At 44.8% G+C, this 9,605-nt stretch overlaps 1 non-coding gene across 1 annotated transcript; it reads left to right on the forward strand.

Annotated features, from left to right (window-relative positions):
* Positions 1-8,615: 8,615 nt before the first annotated feature.
* Trnas-cga (transfer RNA serine (anticodon CGA)) lies at positions 8,616-8,690 on the forward strand. Its single transcript has one exon. It is a non-coding gene; the product is annotated as a tRNA-Ser (tRNA).
* The last annotated feature ends 915 nt before the right edge of the window (positions 8,691-9,605 follow it).

The raw sequence follows: 9,605 nt of genomic DNA on the forward strand, positions 1-9,605 counted from the left end.
ACGCCAGACAGCGCTTAACTTCGGTGATCTCACGGGAACCGGTGTATCCACTGCGGAAAGGCCGTTGCCTGTTACTACACTACTGGCCATTAAAATTGCTACACCAAGAAGAAATGCAGATGATAAATGGATATTCATTCGACAAATATATTATACCAGAACTGACATGTGGTTACATTTTCACGCAATTTGGGTCCATAGATCCTGAGAAATCAGTACCCAGGACAACCACCTCTGGCCGTAACAACGGCCTTGATACGCCTGGGCATTGAGTCAAACAGAGCTTGGATGGCGCGTACAGGTACAGCTGACCATGCAGCTTCAACACGATACCACAGTTCATCAAGAGTAGTGACTGGCGTATTGTGACGAGCCAGTTGCTCGGCCACCACTGACCAGCCGATTTCAATTGGTGAGTGATCTGGATAATGTGCTGGCCAGGGCAGCAGTCGAACATTTTCTGTATCCAGAAAGGCCCGTACAGGACCTGCAACATGCGGTCGTGCATTATCCTGCTGAAATGTAGGGTTTCGCAGAGATCAAATGAAGGGTAGAGCCACGGGTCGTAACACAACTGAAATGCAACGTCCACTGTTCAAAGTGCCGTTAATGCCAACAAGAGGTGACCGAGACTTGTAACCAATGGCACCCCATACCATCACGCCAGGTGATACGCCAGTATGGCGATGCCGAATACACGCTTCCAATGTGCGTTCACCGGGATGACGCCAAACACGGATGCGAACAACATGATGCTTTAAACAGAACTTGGATTCATCCGAAAAAATGATGGTTTGCCATTCGTGCACCCAGGTTTGTCGTTGAGTACACCATCGCACGCGCTCCTGTCTGTGACGCAGCGTCAAGAGTAACCGCAGCCATGGTCTCCGAGCTGATAGTCCATGCTTCTGCAAACGTTGTCGAACTGTTCGTGCAGATGGTTGTTGTCTTGCAAACGTCCCAATCTGTTGACTCACGGATCGAGACGTGGCTGCACGATCCGTTACAGCCATGCGGATAAGATGCCCGTCATCTCGACTGCTAGTGATACGAGGCCGTTGGGATCCAGCACGGCGTTCCGTATTACCCTCCTGAACCCACCGATTCCATATTCTGCTAACAGTCATTGGATCTCGAGCAACGCGAGCAGCAATGTCGCGATACGATAAACCGCAATCGCGATACGCTACAATCCGACCTTTATCAAAGTCGGAAACATGATGGTACGCATTTCTCCTTCTTACACGAGGCATCACAACAACGTTTCACCAGGCAACGCCGGTCAACTGCTGTTTGTGTATGAGAAATCGGTTGGAAACATTCCTCATGTCAGCACGTTGTAGGTGTCGCCACCGGCGCCAACCTTGTGTGAATGCTTTGAAAAGCGAATCATTTGCATATCACAGCGTCTTGTTCCTGTCGGTTAAATTTCACGTCTGTAGTACGTCATCTTCGTGGTGTATCAGTTTTAATGGCCAAAAGTGTACATAACTACAAAAACGAATACTGAACTAGACAGATTCGTGAGCGATTGATCGGAGAGGGATGTATATGTCAGTTTCTAAAGCATTTTTTTTTTTCTAATGGGAAACAAATCGACGCTTTCTGTTGACAGTGGGTGTCGCATGAAAGACATGGTGAGCAGTAATTGCCTTTGCTGACTCCAGCTACACAATGCAAAAGCGAAATGGGAGGTATCTGCCAAAACACCAGAGAAAATGTGCCTGACGACTCTTAGCAGAGACACCCAGTATACACTGCAACTAGAGTCAGGAATATTTCCAGTTTAAGTTATATAGAGGCACTGAGTGCATGGAACGGTTTACTGCTAATACTATGCTAATACTATGAACCACTTTTTGTTAGAACATAAACAGATGACATTAAGCCCCATGGAAGAATCGGTATTTTTTTCCGCAAAATCCTTTTACATTTGTGAGAAATACCTTGCTGAAAACGATTCAAAGCACCAGGATCATTGTCATTTCAAAGGCGCATACAGAAGTGCAGTACCTTCCAGCTGCAGTGAATTAGAGACATCACTATATTGCGCCCGTCGTGTTATACAATATGAGCAATTACGATGGGCATTTCTTGATCACAAACACATGCGAACAAGTAGTGGTAGACGAGAATTAAGAAGAAGGTAATCTAAAACCCGGTCTCCTTTCTATTATACCATCGAATATGGATAAATATAAATATTTCACAAAGAGTGTTCAAGTAATGGGTCAGGAGAAGAGATGCAATATAAATTTCCGATTTCTTGGTTCAATAGCTGTCTGATGCGTTCCCTTGAAAAGTGTAGATTTTACCTGAAACCAGAAGAACTCAAGTTAATGAAGGCATAATTTCCAGCTGATCACGAGTTCAATTTAGGTGACTAGTAGGGAATTTCTCAATATGAATAGGTAAACAATGAATCGATTCTTCTGGAAGATCGCCTACACTCACTCAAAAAGCTTAAGAGTTTGGCAACAGGTGAAACAATAACTGAGGCTAAGTACCAAAGAGCGTGCAGTGTATGGAACGCAATCAAATATGTGGATAAAACAAATCCTAGGTTAAGATCGCTAAGGCTCCTTTATTTGATAACCAGTTTTAGCTCATTGACAATCCTTCAGAAGATCTAAAATACAGCAAATTGCATAACAGAAATGAACGTCAGTGTAGTACATTTTATATGTAAATTTCCGTTCTATGATTTGTACCAATAAATTTATAAAAATTTTATTATTTGCTTCTGTGTATACCAGAAGCCAGGCAATACACATCGTCGTAATCGGTTCAGCTGAATCGCTCTTAACGTGACGTACAAACTAAAGTGATGGTACACAGTCTATCACTAGCCATTTGTGTCACTCGCAATGTACAAGAACAAGGAAGTAGCTGACTGACTGCCGTCATACTCGCAATGCTACAAAAACAAGAAAGTAGCTGTATGATGACGGTCATGCAGCTACTTCCTTTTCCTGTAGCCTTGCGAGTGACACCCATAGCTACTGATAGACTGTGTGTAACCACAACAACCTCCTTTAGTTTGAAGACGACGATAAGAGCTGTTAAACTGAGCAGAGTATGAAGATGCGTTATGCCCGGTGGCTGGTATACATGAAATCAAATAACAATTGGTGTGTATGATAGAATGGAAGTTAGGTATAAAATTTACAACGCTAGTGTACATTTACGCAATTTAAAGGTAGCTCGTCGATGAGCTGAAACTAGTTATCAAATAAAGAAGTTGTAGTAATCCTGACATAGGATTTTTTTATCCTCATATTTTAACGCAACAGAACGCATATCTTCCAATCTGATAATGTCAAATAACAACGGAAACCATTCAATTGTAAGACATTCGGAGATACTTTGATTTACATTCGAAAATTGATGTTCTGCTCCTTGCTGACGTATTCCAAAACTTTCGCGGTCTTTGCTTCAACGCATATGAGCTGGTCCTGAGCTATGTTGCTTCACCTGGTTTGACGTGGGACACTCTGCTCAAAATTACCAAAGAGGAGTTACAGCTAATGAGCGATATCAAACAACTCTAGTTTGCAGAGTGAGGCATCATAGGTGGAATTGTTCATTGTTCTTGCAGATATGAGTTGCCAACACTAGATATATGTTCAGTTATGAAGACAACATCGATGAATCTTAAATCATATACCTTCACATGAAGAACCTACATAGCCGATTGATGTCACATTATCTTACAATATTTAATTTTGAATAGTTTCCTTCAGGCAGCATCAGTGTTTTCGATGTGGAAAAGGTAGCAGACAATTCGAATACGAGGTATATACTGGTACTACGTCTGAAGCTATTCACGATACACATTCAGATTCATTCTTATGTCTGGAGAAAAATGGTGCCACCATCAGACAGTAAAAAACCAAAGACACTGTTTTCAACCCAGAAGGACAAGAGAAATTATATCATTCATTATAGAAAACTAAAACAATGTTCGAAAAACAAAAAATAAATTGTGTTGAAAAAGATTCATTCAGTCTTGTCGTTTAGGCAAGCACTCTGGATGAAGCAATACATTGAGATTGACGCATAAAATGGCATGAGTGCACAAAATAAGTTTGGAAAAAAATTTTTCAAACGCATTAACAATACCGTATTCTGCAACACCATGCAAAATATGCGAAATATGTGGGACATTAGACTCGCAGCATCATGGAAGGGCTGATTTGGAGCGGCTTTATCAATTGCAAAACCTAATTTTCACACCTGCGTCATTTTTAAAGAAAATATTGTTGTAATCGAACTCAGTAGACTAAATACCTTCTTCGATAAACCATTTGTAGATGGAATGGCGATTTTAATCATTTTAAAAGAGTTCCTTTTCAATGCAGAGTCTGGGTGCAGAACACGCAGCGGATATGGGTGAAAACCGTGAGACTTCTGACAAGAAATTATTTGGGATGTTTGAACCCATAATGACTGAGTATTACGCCTGTAGGTAACCGATTTTTAGAAGCTGAATTCTCACAAACCCATTCTACACTATCTTCACTGATTTTAACTCGTTTTGTAGGTGGTTCACCGATAATTTATAATAATTTATAATTATATATAATGTACCACTTCACTTAGACTAAAGTTGACGACAAAAATGACACAGACGATCCACAAAGATCAGGTGCTCTTCTACTTCTGCAGTTTCTGCTGTTGTTGCTACTTGTCGACTAGGAGGAAGAGGATAACAGCTCACAAATTGTCCACAGTTCTCTAATACTGAAAAAGAAAACATGCATGAGTTATCAGTAATATTTTTAATAGTCATATGCATATAAAATAGTTATCAGAATGTTAATAATAATTTTACATTTTTCGGTTGTGGAGGACCTAAAACGCTTCACAATAAGCTCATTTCAGAGCCTGAAGGCGTTGAATAAACCACGATTATTTGACTGAGTTTTCTTTAAAACCCGTTAAAGTTCCAACGTATATCAAATAACACACATTAAAAAAAGTTTTACATCACCTCGGTTCCGAGAGTTCCGGAACATGTACAAAAAATTGTAATAGATATCAACATAAACATCATTTCCCCCCTTTTCATTGCTCATGAAAACCACACATTGCATGTTGTACCACCATACAGCGAGACCTTCAGAGGTGGTGGTCCAGATTGCTGTACACACCGGTGCCTCTAATACCCAGTAGCACGTCCTCTTTCATTGATGCATGCCTGTATTCGTCGTGGCATACTATCCACAAGTTCATCAAGGCACTGTTTGTCCAGATTGTCCCACTCCTCAACGGCGATGCGGCGTAGATCCCTCAGAGTGGTGTGGTTGGTGGATCACGTCGTCCATAAATAGCCCTTTTCGATCTATTCAGGCACGTTGGATAGGGTTCATGTCTGGAGAACACGCTGGCCACTCTAGTCGAGCGATTTCGTTATCTTGAAGGACGTCATTCAGAAGATGTGCACGACGGGGGTGAATCGTCGTCCATGAAGACGAATACCTCGCCAATATGCTGCCGATATGGTTGCACTATCGGTCGGAGGATGGCATTCGCGTATCATACAGCCGATACGGCGCTTTCCATGACCACTAGCGGCGTATGTAGGCCCCACATAATGCCACCCCAAAACAGCAGGGAACCCCAGCCTTGCTGCACTCGCTGGACAGCGTGTCTAAGGCGTTTAGCCTGACCGGGTTGCCTCCAAACACGTCTCCGACGATTGCCTGGTTGAAGGCATATGCGACACTCATCGGTGAAGAGAACGTGTTGCCAATCCTGAGCGGTCCATTCGGCATGTTGTTGGGCCCATCTGTACCGCGCTGCATGGTGTCGTGGTTGCAAAGATGGACCACACCATGGACGTCGGGAGTGAAGTTGTGCATCACGCAGCCTATTGCGGATAGTTTGAGTCTTAACACGACGTTCTACGGCTGCGCGAAAAGCGTTCTTCAACAAGGTGGCGTTGCTGTCAGGGTTCCTTCGAGCCGTAATCCGCAGGTAGTGGTCATCCACTGCAGTAGTAGCCCTTGGGCGGCTTGAGCGAGGCATGTCGCCTCCGTCATTTAGGCGCTGCTGGTGCATGGTTGTTTACACCTTTGGACCGGTTTAGTGATATATCTGAACAGTCAAAGAGACTGTGTCTGTGATACAATATCCACAATCAACGTCTATCTGCAGGAGTTCTGAGAATCGGTGTGATGCAAATTTTTTTTTGATATGTGTATTAATTCCGCAATAGCTATACACATGAAGTCTTATAAGTGCGGCTTGTATCAGACACAACCCGAAAAGAAACAAGTTCATCAGATACCAAAAAATATCTATGTCCGAAAGTAGGATCTCTGAATAATTGACACACGTGAACTACTGGCTACTTCACCACTCATCAGATAAAACTTTCTCCTAACACAGACTAACACAGCCTCCAGCGGCGTCAGAACCTAGACTCCCCTCCAAGTCGCCGCTGTTCTCGCAGGAACCCTCCGTCAAGCACTACTTAAGTCAACTAAACGGCTGAAGGCGAAAATTGCTGAAATTATTAATTTTAACCTTTTATACACATATGATACATGAAATCATACGGAAACTTTCTGAGAAACATTATGCTTCTATCAGTTTTCTGTTATCTACCACAATTCATTTCCAAACAGTAATTTCTATCAAACTTCCTGGCAGATTAAAACTGTGTGCCCGACCGAGACTCGAACTCGGGACCTTTGCCTTTCGCGGGCAAGTGCTCTACCAACTGAGCTACCGAAGCACGACTCACGTCCGGTACTCACAGCTTTACTTCTGCCAGTACCTCGTCTCCTACCTTCCAAACTTTACAGAAGCTCTCCTGCGAACCTTGCAGAACTAGCACTCCTGAAAGAAAGGATATTGCGGAGACATGGCTTAGCCACAGCCTGGGGGATGTTTCCAGAATGAGATTTTCACTCTGCAGCGGAGTGTGCGCTGATATGAAACTTCCTGGCAGATTAAAACTGTGTGCCCGACCGAGACTCGAACTCGGGACCTTTGCCTTTCGCGGGCAAGTGCTCTGCCAACTGAGATACCGAAGCACGACTCACGTCCGGTACTCACAGCTTTACTATTGCCAGTACCTCGTCTCCTACCTTCCAGACTTTACAGAAGCTCTCCTGCGAACCTTGCAGAACTAGCACTCCTGAAAGAAAGGATATTGCGGAGACATGGCTTAGCCACAGCCTGGGGGATGTTTCCAGAATGAGATTTTCACTCTGAAGCGGAGTGTGCGCTGATATGAAACTTCCTGGCATATTAAAACTGTGTGCCCGACCGAGACTCGAACTCGGGACCTTTGCCTTTCGCGGGCAAGTGCTCTACCAACTGAGCTACCGAAGCACGACTCACGTCTGGTACTCACAGCTTTACTTCTGCCAGTACCTCGTCTCCTACCTTCCAAACTTTACAGAAGCTCTCCTGCGAACCTTGCAGAACTAGCACTCCTGAAAGAAAGGATATTGCGGAGACATGGCTTAGCCACAGCCTGGGGGATGTTTCCAGAATGAGATTTTCACTCTGCAGCGGAGTGTGCGCTGATATGAAACTTCCTGGCAGATTAAAACTGTGTGCCCGACCGAGACTCGAACTCGAGACCTTTGCCTTTCGCGGGCAAGTGCTCTACCAACTGAGCTACCGAAGAACGACTCACGTCCGGTACTCACAGCTTTACTTCTGCCAGTAAAGCTGTGAGTACCGGACGTGAGTCGTGCTTCGGTAGCTCAGTTGGTAGAGCACTTGCCCGCGAAAGGCAAAGGTCCCGAGTTCGAGTCTCGGTCGGGCACACAGTTTTAATCTGCCAGGAAGTTTCATATCGGCGCACACTCCGCTTCAGAGTGAAAATCTCATTCTGGAAACATCCCCCAGGCTGTGGCTAAGCCATGTCTCCGCAATATCCTTTCTTTCAGGAGTGCTAGTTCTGCAAGGTTCGCAGGAGAGCTTCTGTAAAGTTTGGAAGGTAGGAGACGAGGTACTGGCAGAAGTAAAGCTGTGAGTACCGGACGTGAGTCGTGCTTCGGTAGCTCAGTTGGTAGAGCACTTGCGCGCGAAAGGCAAAGGTCCCAAGTTCGAGTCTCGGTCGGGCACACAGTTTTAATCTGCCAGGAACTTTCATATCAGCGCACACTCCGCTTCAGAGTGAAAATCTCATTCTGGAAACATCCCCCAGGCTGTGGCTAAGCCATGTCTCCGCAATATCCTTTCTTTCAGGAGTGCTAGTTCTGCAAGGTTCGCAGGAGAGCTTCTGTAAAGTTTGGAAGGTAGGAGACGAGGTACTGGCAGACGTAAAGCTGTGAGTACCGGACGTGAGTCGTGCTTCGGTAGCTCAGTTGGTAGAGCACTTGCCCGCGAAAGGCAAAGGTCCCGAGTTCGAGTCTCGGTCGGGCACACAGTTTTAATCTGCCAGGAAGTTTCATATCAGCGCACACTCCGCTGCAGAGTGAAAATCTCATTCTGGAAACATCCCCCAGGCTGTGGCTAAGCCATGTCTCCGCAATATCCTTTCTTTCAGGAGTGCTAGTTCTGCAAGGTTTGCAGGAGAGCTTCTGTAAAGTCTGGAAGGTAGGAGACGAGGTACTGGCAGAAATAAAGCTGTGAGTACCGGACGTGAGTCGTGCTTCGGTAGCTCAGTTGGTAGAGCAGTTGCCCGCGAAAGGCAAAGGTCCCGAGTTCGAGTCTCGGTCGGGCACACAGTTTTAATCTGCCAGGAAGTTTCATATCAGCGCACACTCCGCTGCAGAGTGAAAATCTCATTCTGGAAACATCCCCCAGGCTGTGGCTAAGCCATGTCTCCGCAATATCCTTTCTTTCAGGAGTGCTAGTTCTGCAATGTTCGCAGGAGTGCTTCTGTAAAGTTTGGAAGGTAGGAGACGAGGTACTGGCAGAAGTAAAGCTGTGAGTACCGGACGTGAGTCGTGCTTCGGTAGCTCAGTTGGTAGAGCACTTGCCCGCGAAAGGCAAAGGTCCCGAGTTCGAGTCTCGGTCGGGCACACAGTTTTAATCTGCCAGGAAGTTTCATATCAGCGCACACTCCGCTGCAGAGTGAAAATCTCATTCTGGAAACATCCCCCAGGCTGTGGCTAAGCCATGTCTCCGCAATATCCTTTGTTTCAGGAGTGCTAGTTCTGCAAGGTTCGCAGGAGAGCTTCTGTAAAGTTTGGAAGGTAGGAGACGATGTACTGGCAGAAGTAAAGCTGTGAGTACCGGACGTGAGTCGTGCTTCGGTAGCTCAGTTGGTAGAGCACTTGCCCGCGAAAGGCAAAGGTCCCGAGTTCGAGTCTCGGTCGGGCACACAGTTTTTATCTGCCAGGAAGTTTCATATCAGCGCACACTCCGCTGCAGAGTGAAAATCTCATTCTGGAAGTAATTTCTATCGTTTTCTTCTGTTTTCGGATTTATAAGTGTAAATATTAGAAAACGGTTTAAATTATACATTAAATGATTTTCTATATACCTTAAGTTTATAGTACTGCCGATACTTTTAATAATTCTCTACTTGTTTTTAACTCCGCGAAATCGAATTTTCCACCTTTATTTTAAATATGTTTTTTCTTTATTGAGTTTCGATTACCCCCGAAGGAAGCGGACTGGCAGCAGCTTAGTAC

Source organism: Schistocerca serialis, chromosome 3, assembly GCF_023864345.2.
Source record: "Schistocerca serialis cubense isolate TAMUIC-IGC-003099 chromosome 3, iqSchSeri2.2, whole genome shotgun sequence".
NCBI lineage: Eukaryota > Metazoa > Arthropoda > Insecta > Orthoptera > Acrididae > Schistocerca > Schistocerca serialis.